This window comes from Pinus tabuliformis, chromosome 5_2, assembly GCF_031772625.1.
Source record: "Pinus tabuliformis cultivar Carrire ecotype Pingquan chromosome 5_2, CPIR1, whole genome shotgun sequence".
NCBI classification, from domain to species: Eukaryota; Viridiplantae; Streptophyta; class Pinopsida; order Pinales; family Pinaceae; genus Pinus; species Pinus tabuliformis.
Genome location: NC_142306.1, coordinates 142,726,905 through 142,740,117, shown reverse-complemented (window position 1 = coordinate 142,740,117; position 13,213 = coordinate 142,726,905).

Here is a 13,213-nt window from a genome sequence, read left to right as displayed (position 1 = left end):
CGATGAATTGTTTACACTAATGAGAGTATAAAACACAATCAATGCAACAAAAAAGCAATTGAAAAGCAAAATGACCTTTTCACTACTTCGCTTTTTGAAAATAAAATAATGAAAAACTCTTTCCAATTCCTATATTTCCTATCAAACGCACTTCAAGTAGTCCTTTCAATAGTAAAGAGAATTCATTTCTTTTCCAATGCAAATGACGATGCAACTCTAGTCTTCAATGATGCTAGCTAATGTAACATATTGATTCAGCAAACTAGAATTATGTATTTTTTCAATGAAATGATAAAATGAATCTTTCACAAACACTTCAATGAATTTTTTTCAAAACAATCAACCTCAAGCAAATGCAAAGCACAAAAGAGAATTCCTTCCAAACTAATGATGCAAAGACTCAACCAAAAACAAGATGAGCAATGTGATCTATGCCTAAAAAGAGACGCTTAATCAACAAACAAAATTTTCAAACTTGTTAAATGGAAATCAAAGCACAAAAAGACTAAAAATAAATTCAAGGAGCAACTTAACCAACAACTTGACTTGCTGAGCACACAAACAACTGAATGGACGATGACTTAGATGCCCTAGGGCCACAAACCATCCAAGGACTCAAGAAAATAAGTAAAGAAAAGGAAAACCAAACAAGCACATAAACTAAGCTAATGAAGCTTTCCAGTCAGGGAGAACACATGCAGAACAAGTTAAGAGGCAGAAATCAATAGGGCAAGACACATTGGTTATGATCTACAGGAAACCCTGATCTTCACCTACAGGAATTGGCGCGACTGCCTGATCCAGGTGGATATTGGTGGCCACCTGCCAAGTCCACCTGGACCCCCACCATTGTCTTTCTCAGCATTTTCAGTTTCCTTAATTGTAGCACAACTTACTATTTTTAGCAGTTTTTCGGGTCCTGAACTTCCAGAGCCGTTTTGAGGCCCTAAACGACATTTTTTGGGGAATCCGGGGGCAACATCGGTCCATGTAATGGACCGATGTTGCCCGTTCCAACAATGATAGTGCTCGGATAGATCTTTCTAATGAGCTATTGTACGCGTCAAACGGAGATCATATGCCAAAGTTACGACCCCGGGAATTTGATGTACCAATTTACCCCCAAACGGGGCCCACAGTTTGGCGTTTCATCTCCTAGGGTTAGGTTTTGGAATGTTAAGGTTTTCCATTGTTTCTCAACAATAAATAGGCCTCGAGCCTCATTGTAACACAGTTCAGAGGCATGTAGCCATCACATCTCTTCTCAGAGATAAGCTACCATCGCCCTAGCTGGTTTATTTCCATTTCTGGTTGTAAGCATATTTCAGTATTTTCCATTAATGAAATGAAGTATTATTTCCGCTGCATCTTTGTGTATATGGTTATCTATGTAATTTGTTGCGTTCCTGTTTAAATCCGGATCAGTGGCATCAGAGCGGTATGCTTTTTCTCTGTTTTTCTTTGCATGTCCCCAACAAGGTCGGGATATAAGGAGTTAGGGCTTGAACTGTTGAACCTTGCAAGACCCAGCCTCGCAAATCCCGACGGCCTCCCATGGCGGACGAGAAGAAAGACGAGGGGCAGGAGATCCCATCAAAATCTTGCTCGAAGAAGCCCTCGAGCGACAACGGAACGCGATGATGGACAGCTTCGCCCAGATCCTTCAGCGGCTACCCAGAAGCAACGCATCGGCTTCCAGCAGCTACTCTGGAAACACCACACCCTTTAAGGTACAAGTTAATTTTGAAATCCCCATATTCGAGGGTCAGATAGACGCAGATGTCGTAGATAAATGGTTAAATCTGCTAGAGGGTTATTTTTCTGTTCATGAATTTTCGAGTCGGGAAAAGATTGTTTTTTCTCTTCTCAAAGCAGCCCCCCACGTCAAGGACTGGTGGGAAACCTACTGCGAGCAGAAGGATGAAAGTACTGGCTCACTATTTTCAGCCGCACCCACCTGGGATTCGTTCCGAGATGCCATCAAGGAGCAGTCCTACCCTGTCGGAAGCTATGAGGATGAATACATAAAGTGGACCACGCTGTGGCAGGGAGGGACCAAGACGTGCCGGAGTTCACCAATCTTTTCCATACCCTTCGCACAAAGTTGGGTATCAAGGATTCGGAGCAACATTTGATACTCAAATACCGTGGCTGCCTGCACAAGTACATCCAGGAAGAAATACAATTCCTAAACATCCCCTCGCTCGGCGCAGCATACTGATATGTCGTCAAGGTCGAGCAGAAGTTTAAACAAAATAAGCGAGACTTTGGATCTGCGAATCCAAAACAGGGAAAGGTGCCCCTAAACCACAAAACAAAGGACAAATCCAAGGCGGACAAGCCCAAGACAACCAGCCGAAGCTGCAAGCAAAGAACAGCGCCGCGAAGCCGAGAAAGGACATTGGAAAATGGTGCGAGTTCCATAAGAGCTCCACTCACAACACAAGTGAGTGTCGGGCCAAGCAGTCACTGGTGGCTGAGCTAAAGGTTTTCAGAATCAGATGCATGTTCCGACTCTGAGTCAGAACCCGATAAGGGGTATGAAAAAGGGAAGCAGATCATTGATGCGGATCCCAGCGCCACTGTTGCTACCGCAAAGATCCAGAAAAATGAACCCGAAGATCCAGAGGAGGAGGAGCGTCTCTTCCACTCCCAGATGTGGTAAAGGGCTCCCCGATACATTTCATTGTTGATAGCGGGAGTCAAAAGAACCTCATTTCGGCAGAGGTCGTGAAGCGGTTGGGCTTACCGACCACAACACATCCACAACCATACACCATTGGGTGGCTTCACCAAGGACGAGATCTTCGCGTGAGCCAGCAGTGTCGCCTTCCATACAACATCAAGCCCTTCACGGATGAGGTATTGTGTGACATTGCTCCCCTTGAAGTTTGTGATGTATTACTAGGACAACCATACTTGTGGAAGCGACATGCTGTGTATGAATCAAGGCCCCGTGCTGTTATTATTACATTGGGAAATAAGTTGTTCAGATACCAGAGGTAGCACACCTACCGCCATCTCTTTGATTACTGCAAAACAATGCAGTAAGATCATTTCCAAAACCAGGAAATTTGTTTTCCTGATGATACGCCCTCAAGGAAAGAAGAAGACAGTGGCCACGGCCTCCAAACGGGTCCCTTTGCACGACAACTACAGATGGACAAGGTTGTGGAGGAGTACGAGGACATCTTCACCTCCCCGACAGGGTTCCTCTGCACTGTCAAGTCAAGCACTCCATCGATCTGACCCCAGGTGCACCGCTACCCAATGGACCAATTTATCGGCGCTCCGTTCTGGAGAACAATGAAATCAAGAGGCAGATTCAGGAGCTCCTGCAGAAAGGTCACATCCGTCCGAGTTCATCGCCTTGTGGGAGCCCGATCGTGTTGGTACAGAAGAAAAATGGGACGTGGAGACTCTGTATTGACTATCGGGCGCTGAACAAGATCACTGTCCGTAATAGGTACCTGATCCCGCGATTGATGACCTCCTAGACCAACTAAAGGGGCGAAATATTTCAGCAAGATCGATCTGAAGTCAGGATATCACCAGGTACCAATCGAACCCTCTGATGTGTGGAAGACTGCCTTCAAATCCAAGGAGGGCCTCTTCGAATGTTGGTCATGCCTTTCGGATTGACGAATGCTCTTGCAACCTTTATGAGGCTAATGGATGACATCTTGCGGCCATTCACCAACTCCTTTGTAGTAGTATACTTGGGATGACATTCTGATCTTCAGCCAGAGTTGGGAAGAGCACCTCCACCACATCCGACAGAGTCTCCAAACACTGCGGCAACACAAGCTATGTGCCAATTTGGAGAAATGCACTTTTGGCATGACCCAGGTTCAGTATCTGGGATACATCATTGATGAACAGGGGTGCATGTCGATCCAGCCAAGATCCAAGTCATTCGGGATTGGCCCTCTCCAACCACTCTAACAGAGCTCCGCAGCTTTCAGTCTTGCCAACTTCTACCGCAGTTTGTGTTGGGTTTTCTCATATTTCTTGGCCCTTGAGTCAAGTCACCAAGGGCGGGGTGAAAGCAAAATTCTTTTGGTCTGAATCTCAACAGAAGACATTCAGGGAGTTGAAGGATCGCCTCTGCACGGCACCAGTGCTCGCTTACCAGATTTACAACAACCATTTGAGGTCGAGACAGATGCCTCTGACTATGCTATTGGGGCAGTCCTTACTCAACATGACATCCAGTGGCATATCACAGTGAAACACTTTCAACACAGTCCGGAAGTACCCCACTTATGATAAAGAGATGTATTCCATTGTACAGGCTTGCCGACAATGGAAAGCATTACATTTGGGGAAGGAAACGTCATCCACACAGACCACCGACCTCTGCAGTTCATACAGACCCAAGTGAAATTGCAGAATGATCGCCATCAGAAGTGGTCTACATACCTGCAACATTTCACTTGAATATCAAGTATAAAAAGGCAACACCAATAATGTTCAGATTGCCTCAGTCGGCCACCGATCATGGCGCTAACCACCGTGCTCAACTCTTGTGGGCATGAGACTTCTGATTTGCCACTTCTCTACAAAAGCGACCCAGAATTCGGCACACATACCGGACACTCTTGGAGGGTCCAGCATGTTGCAGATTTTCACCTCCAGGACGCCCTATTATGCCACCTCGGTCACCTTTGTGTTCCTTCAAGCGAGCGTGCCAAGATGATTTGGGAAGCACACTACACGGGCTGCTGGGCATTTCGGGGTCGAGAAAACAGTGGAAGTACTGCAAAATTAATTCTATTGGCCGAATCATCGACAGGATGTTGGGAAGTACATCCGATCATGTACTACTGCCTGTGCCATTGCCAAACCGACCATTAAGAAGCATGGCCTCTATACCCCCGTTGCCTACCCTAGTCGACCTTGGAATCCATCTCCATGGATTACATGTCAGGCCTTCCTTCCACTAAGCATGGAAATGACTGTGTTTTGTGGTCGTCGACAGGTTCTCGAAGATGGCCATTATGATGGCCTGCAAGAAGAATATCACAGCAGAAGCCACTGCTAAACTCTTCTTTGAACGAGTGTGGGTGCACTTTGGGATCCCACAGTCTATCATCTCAGATCGGGACAGTCGTTTCTCAGCACATTTTGGTCCAGTCTCTGGTCAATGCTGGACACCAAACTCACGAAGTCCACAGCCTTCCATCCTCAAACTGATGGCCAGACAGAGTGTTGTCACACAAGATGATTGTGCACATTCTGCGCATGTATAACTCAAAGCATCCACGCACATGGGACGAGAGGCCTCCCCTAGGTTCAGCACAGCTACAACCGAGCTCTTTCACAGCTCCACTGGCCATAGCCCTTTTCAGGTGGGGTTGTTGATTCCAGCCAGCTACTATGCCCCATTGATGTGGCCATGCCCCTTGCAGCTACTCACATGAATTCAACTCATGTCCAGTCCGAAACAGAAAAGGCCACTAGCTTCATTGAGCGCATCCAAATATTCGCCAGCAGGTCCATGACATTCTTGAGAAATCAAATGCCAAGTACAAGCAGCGACATGATCAACATCGGTTGCCACACAAGTTTCAGGTGGGCGACAAAGTCTGGTTGCATTTGCAAAAGGAACGCCTTACTGGAGCCTATCGGAAATTGAGACCACTCCGATATGGTCCTTACACCATTACTAAGGCTATGGAGACAATGCATTTGAGCTCAGCATTCCCCCATTCCTTGGCCTGCACCCAGTGTTTCAATGTGGACCGCCTTCGGCCATACTTTCCACCATTGCTAGACACATCCGACATTGCAGAACAGCTCAAACCCACAGAATTAAATCCAGATTGCATGGAACAAGCTGCAACTGATCGGAGGATCATGGACACACAGATCAAGAACACTCGCCAACAGAATATCCAACTGTATCGAGTTGTCAAGCAGCCAACTCCTTCAGCAAGGCAAGCGCTGCCCATCACAGGAACAAGTTCAGCAGAAGTTTCCTCATCTCATGGAGGAGCTCAATGCAATGGGGACCATTGCTTCCTAAGGGAGGAGGAATGATCCAGGTGGATATTGGTGGCCACCTGCCAAGTCCACCTGGACCCCCACCATTGTCTTTCTCAGCATTTTTCAGTTCCTTAATTGTAGCACAACTTACTATTTTTAGCAGTTTTTCGGTCCTGAACTTCCGAGCCGTTTTGAGGCCCTAAACGACGTTTTTTGGGAATCCGGGGGCAACATGTTCCATGGAATGGACCGATGTTTCCCTTTCCAACAATGAAGTGCTCGGATAGATCTTTCTAATGAGCTATTGTACGCGTCAAACGGAGATCATATGCCAAAGTTACGACCCCGGAAGTTGATGTACCAATTTACCCCCAAACGGGCCCGCAGTTTGCGTTTCATCTCCTAGGGTTAGGTTTTGGAATGTTAAATGTTTTCCATTGTTTCTCAACAATAAATAGGCCTGCGAGCCTCATTGTAACACAGTTCAGAGGCATGTAGCCATCACATCTCTTCTCAGAGATAAGCTACCATCGCCCTAGCTGGTTTATTTCCATTTCTGGTTGTAAGCATATTTCAGTATTTTCCATTAATGAAATGAAGTATTATTTCCACTGCATCTTTGTGTATATGGTTATCTCTGTAATTTGTTGCGTTCCTGTTTAAATCTGGATCACTGCCTAACTGAAAACAAGCACCACAAGGGGGTCGGTGAGACTGTTTTAGAGAAACTCACGTTGTTCGGCGCGACTGTCAGAAAAATAAACGCGCTGACCAAGGATTCAAGGAAAAAAAATTTCAAAGGCTAAAACTAGACTTGCCACTGTAAATTTCAAACTAAAAGTAGTAAACCAGGCAAAGCAGAGAAAACTAAAGGGAAATGGTGATACTAGAAAATTTCACACAAAACCATAAAATGGCAATCAATCAAACAGAAGGATTGACTCCCCACTGGAGTTGCAAATTTATGGTGTAGGTAAATTCTCAGTGCAAACACAAACAATTCCTCTAGCCCAAGAAAGAGGGTCTAGCCACAAAAAAACAATCTATGGAAAACTTCCTTGAGCTAGAATCAAATAAGAGGGCCTAACTCTTAGAACGCTATTCCGCTTGGTGATGATCATGCTTTCTTACTCCAGCTACTTTTAATTTCCTTCCTTGGAATACCTAAAACAAGAAAACAAACAACAAAAACAAAAATGATAGCATACAAATTGCATTTAGCCTACTTAACAGGTCAAGGAACATTAAGCCATCAAATGTAGGATAACACTTTAATGTAGGAATTAATCAATAGTTGTATTCATATAAGTTTAGAAAGAGATTACAACCAATGCCTTAACGTTGCTGGTCTTCTCCGATGTATCCGGGTTCCCACACTTCTGCTAGCATCTCATGGATAACCCCAACAATGGAAGTTTTAAGGCTTCTTCCCTTTAGTCTCAAACCAAACCAAGCACACTATTCTCCCTCAAACATAAACTAGAGAGCTACAGGCTATAATATCTTGCTGGTTATTCAAGCTCCAAAAATACTAAGACTGAAAAACTAGTTTAGCTTGTAAAAGGAGGGTTTTATATAGCTTGGATGGAGGGGAGATGGTTCCTCTTATCATGGGAGAAGGCCTTATCTCTGGGTTTGTTCCATCCTAATAGGGGAAAGGAGCCCAAACTGACTTCTTCGAATCCATCCAGCCCAACCATCTACCAGACTTCCATTATGAAGCTTCTAGACTTGGAAGCTTCGACTCCATATTTAAAAAACTTGCCAAAAGAGGATCGATGCAACTGAGAAAAGGCTCAGTAGTGCCGTATGGCGCTAGTACTGGTTTTAATCTCTGCAAATCGGCACAAGGAGGAAACAAGTCATTAACGTCAGTCTTGTAAACTAGGGTAAAAGGAGGATTTTTGGGAAATGACGCAAAAGGGAATTGTTCTGCTCATGAAGAGGGACATAATGGGAGTTTCTTCATGATTGAGAAGCATGTAGGGTTCACTGTAGAGGTCCTCCAAGATTGTGGAACGGGGAGTATAGGGACAATGAGAAAATGCTGTGTAACAGTTCCATGACAGATGATGAGTATACTAGTAGGTTCTTGGAGCTTTTGAGATATGTGCCTTACTTCAAGAGGAGAAGGCCAAGGTTCAAAGATTCATCAGTGGACTACCAGTAGCATACAAAGATCAGATTGGGTTCGATGAGCCTAGATCATTGGAGGAGGCCACCTGAAAGCTGAAACATTGTTATGAGCAATCAAAGCTGAAAGTTGAGCCTAAGTGTGACTTGAAAGGAAATGAGAAAGTTAAAGGAAAATGGACACCAAAGTGGGGAAGACCTAAAGATGCAGGACCTGAGAAAGAAAATATGGTCCCTTGCAAGAAGTTCAATACAGTTGAGAAGGGACATTGAGAGAAATAAACTAGAGGCAATGGTAGAGAACCATTGCAGTGTTGGATATGTGGCAAGGATCATCGTAAGAGGGATGGCCCGCACAATCAGGGTGGTAGACCTCAGATCTATAATGCTCAGGAGGTGTATACAATTGGGGATGTTGGTCATAGAATTCCTCGGATTTATACAACTATGGAAAATAGGCAGGCGGATCATCAAGCATCTATCATTGAGAGGGACAATAAGCTTTGTGATTAACTAGTTTCTATTTTGATTGATCCTGGATCTAATTATAGTTACATTAATCCTAACCTGGTTGATAAGTGTGGTTTGAGAAAATAAGTGCATGCATAATCTTGGTTGGTACAATTGGCTACAGGTACAAAGAAGAGAGTTCACCATTAGGTAAGAGCTTGTGCATTTTAGTTAAATGGTATGCCTACAACAACACATTTGAATGTACTGCCATTGGGATCATATAACATGATTTTAGGTATGGATTGGATGTACCTTCTCAGAACCAAAGTGGATTTCTTTGACAAGGCCATTGAGTGGCCAGATGGTAATGGATAAAAGATAATTTTGTAGGGAAATAAGAAGCCTACACCAGTGAGGATGGTTACCACTATGTAGGCTAAGCGTAGTTGCAAAAAAGGTTGTGTGATGTTTGCAGTGCATATATCTATTAACAAGGGTAAAGATGTTGAGGACGAAGAAATATTCAAGATGTACCCTATATTGTAGTAGTATCAGGATGTGTTTCCAGCAGAGATTCCAGAGTTACCTTCTTAGAGGGAAGTAGATTTCTCTATTGAGTTGTTGCCAGGGGTAGCACCAACATCAAAGACACCTTACAGGATGAGTACCCCAAAGCTAGTAGATTTGAAATTGCAGTTAAAGGAGATGCTTGACAAGGGATACATTAGGCCAAGTGTATCACCTTGGGGTGCACCAGTGTTGTTCGTAAAGAAGAAATATGGTACTCTTAGATTGTGCATTGATTATAAGCAACTGAACAAGGTGATGATCAAGAACAGGTACCCATTGCTGAGGATTGATGATTTGTTTGATCAGTTGAAGGGAATAGCATTGTTATCCAAGATCGACTTGAGATCAGGATACCATTAGGTACGCATCAAGGAAGAGGATATCTACAAGATTTCCTTCAAGACCAGGTATGGGCATTATGAGTTTGTTGTAGTTCCAATTGGTTTGATTAATGCCACAACTACATTTATGTGTTCGATGAATAGTGTGTTCCATCCTTATTTGGACAAGTTTGTTATTGTATTCATTGATGACATCTTGATATACTCCAAGAATGAAGAAGAGCATGCTGAGAATTTAGCAGTAGTGTTGAGATTGCTAAGAGATCATCATTTGTATGCTAAGATTAACAATTGCAACTTATTTCAGACATAGGTGCATTAATTGGGACATGTTGTTTCCAAGGAAGGCATAACAGTAGATCCAAGCACAAGTATGAGGAGAAAATTCACCAGACACATACATGCCATATTGTGCGAGTGCCTGGATCCTCCCAGATGCACCCTTATCCATATCAATGGAGAGTCCAAGAGTTTAATGGTCTAAAACTCAGTGGGACCCAAATATTGGTCATGGGGATGACTGGGAATCCTGTAGCAGATATAAAATGTCTGTGTTGTGGGATTCCGTCGATTCCACTTCCTTAATTGAAAAATAGAGAGTTGAATCATATCATAGTAACTTCTCGTCACATGTTTACCGTGGTTGGTTGGTTACTTGGGTAGATGTGGAGTGTTGCAGAGTGGTATAAGGGCATGGTTCACCCCTCAAACTAGATGGGTTGTGTGTTGATCATGCATTAATGTTGGTTGCATATGTGTTTCTTGTGTTGTAAGACCATGTGCTTGTTATATTTGTATGGTATGGGTTATGGTTGTAGTGAGGTCTCCATGGGATGTTGATGGTGTTGTTGTGGATTGTGTCATCATGAGTGTATGGTTGATTATGCATTATTTATACACGTTAGTATTCACATGTGGTCAAGTGTACAATGATGTGGTGGTTGTTGTCATGCATGATGTCATGGTATGTGTAGTTGATATGGTCATGCATGATGACTGGAATCTAGATAGAATGATGGTTATATGGCTATATGCTTATGCGTTATAGTTCAATATGCTATCATGATTATGTTATATATGTATTACATTGATTTGTTGATCCCGCAGATGAGGTATCCTCCCCGAATTATGCTAAGGTACGTTGGTTTATTTTGATTTGGTTTAGTTGACATGATAAACCTTGCAGGAAAAATATCAAAGATGACTAGTAGGATGGTAGAATACAGTTCCCGAGACTCTCCCTATGGATCAGATGAGCAACGTGGTGTTGGACACTCTTCTTATTTGGTAGACACATTGAGAATATTAAAGGAAGAAATAAGGAGTTGTAAGGAAGAAAATGACAAAATCATACATGCACAAGAGAAATAAGCAGAGGTAAATGTAGTGAGACTTCAGAGTTTGTCAGAATTGCAGCAACATGGACCACTTTGGATTAGCCATGAGTAGGAGGACAAAAATAATGGGGCATATGGAAGTAGGTCTCATGCTGAGTATAGGTCATATAGAGAGGACACGATTAGAGATGGAAGGTTCTTGGACACTCTGGATAGGAGGGGTGATAGACAAATGTATTATTCTAGTTCTGGTTCTAACAGGCGTTATGATCGTCATCGTTATCATCCTTATAGGAGGAGTGACAAGGAATATTTTCTAGAGGATTTTAAGAAAGTCAAGCCGCCTACATTCGATGGAGAGATGAATAAGTCATAAGATGCTGAGGCATGGTTGCTTGGGTTGAAGAAATTCTTCTGATTACATAACTATATAGAGAACATGAAAGTAAAGATAACCACTTTTAGTCTTAAAGGGAAAGAAAATATCTGGTGGGAGGATGTGAAGAATGTTAAAGGTATTAGGGTAGATGACTTGACTTGGAATGAGTTTGAGAGGCTCTTTAAGAAGAAGTATTTGTTAGAATTGTTCTATGATGACAGAGCTAAGGAGTTTTATGAGTCATAGATGGGTTCCATGACAAATGATGAGTATATTAGTAGGTTCTTTGAAGGAGAAAATCATGCCTGCAAAAGAGAAGGTTCAAGATTAGAAGATGCAAAATCAACAACCTGTAATAAAGAAACCTTAAGAGGAAAGTTTGTGGGGAACTACACCATAAAGAAGATATCCCACTCTCAGGTATCAAACTACATTCCTTGGTGTGTGTTACTCTTGCAATAATTTTGGGCACAAGGCTGTGAATTGTAAAGCTTATGCTAGGAATAGAAGCAACATTGGAAAATATTCTAGGATGGATTATCCTAGAAAATCTCGGGAATGTTACAACCAAAATTATAACAGGTTTGGATCTTTAAGTAATGAAGTAGAGTGCTACAAATGCAATTATTTTGGAAATGTAGCAAAATATTGTAGGTTTAACACTCCTCTAAGGGAGCCAAAGCATGAATCAAATGCTCCTCCAAAATAACCTTCAAAAGTTTGGAAGAAGGGTGAAAGTTGTGTGATTTCTCTAAAATCCCAAAGAAAGAAAAGTGTATGGTATGTCGACAATGGCTTCTCAACACATATGACAGGGGATAAAATCAAATTTGTATCTATGGAGGAAGAAAATGATAGAACAATCTCATTTGGAAATGATGGTTCAACTAAGGTTATAGGAAATGGTACATGTAAGCTTAGAAGCAAGGATCCCATGGCAAAAGACATTTTTCTCATTGAAAAAAAGAACCATAACCTATGTGATCAAGGACACACATTTCTGTTTAACTCAAAGGAATAATAAAAAAGAAGGGAGAAATTAGGTAGATTAGTGGTGATTGCAACAAGGACCCCAAATGATATATACACCTTGATGAAATTGGAAAGGAAGGTTGTTTCTTGGCAAAGCAGGATGAAAATTGGATTTGGCACAAAATAATGGGTCACATGCATTTTGATAATCTAGTAAAAATTAGTAAAAAAGACACCGTAAGAGAGATGCCAAAAATTTCTAAACTAGTAATCACCATGTGTAAGCCCTACCAACATGGAAAATAGAAAAGGGTTGAGTTCAGGACCAAGGAACATTCTACTTCAAAATCATTAGATTTGGTACAGGGTGACCTACGTGGACCAATGTGTTGTTACTGTGACAAACACCCTCTAAAATTTTTATTACACTTGAATATTAGAGCCTATTGTGGATCTTATGATTGTTCGTTACCTAGTCACTTCTTGGTCGGATGATGTTTTGTTAAGTTCTTGAGCTCCCTTTTGAATTGTAAGTGTCTAAGTTACCTGCTCACACATGCTCAGTCCACAACAAGTTCATGAGTGCATTCTTTTATGCAAGCTCGAACAAGCATAACGAATTCCATCAAGACATTTCCTGTGCAATAATCAACCTATGTTGATATTCAATGCATGCTTTCATTGAAAATCTTCCACTTTTGGATGCATTTTTACTTTTATTTTGGTGAGTTTTTCAAACTGGCGCTTTTGTGCACCTTTGCTTTCACGAGTGTCATTTTCATGCTTTCGACTGTCAATTTCACTTGATTTAACTTTAATTAGTGTCATTTTCATGTTATGTTCACTCTGGCATGTGTTGCTTTCACTGTTGTTCACATATCCCAAGTGTTGTTGTTCACACTTTTCTCTTCATATAGTAAATGTCGTCTTTTAGCATGTGGAGTTTAACACAATGCATGAAAGCTAGTTTTTGTAGTTTCAAGGGGTAACCTTTGTGTAAATTAGTTGGTATTACTATGTAAACATGTATCACACTCCTT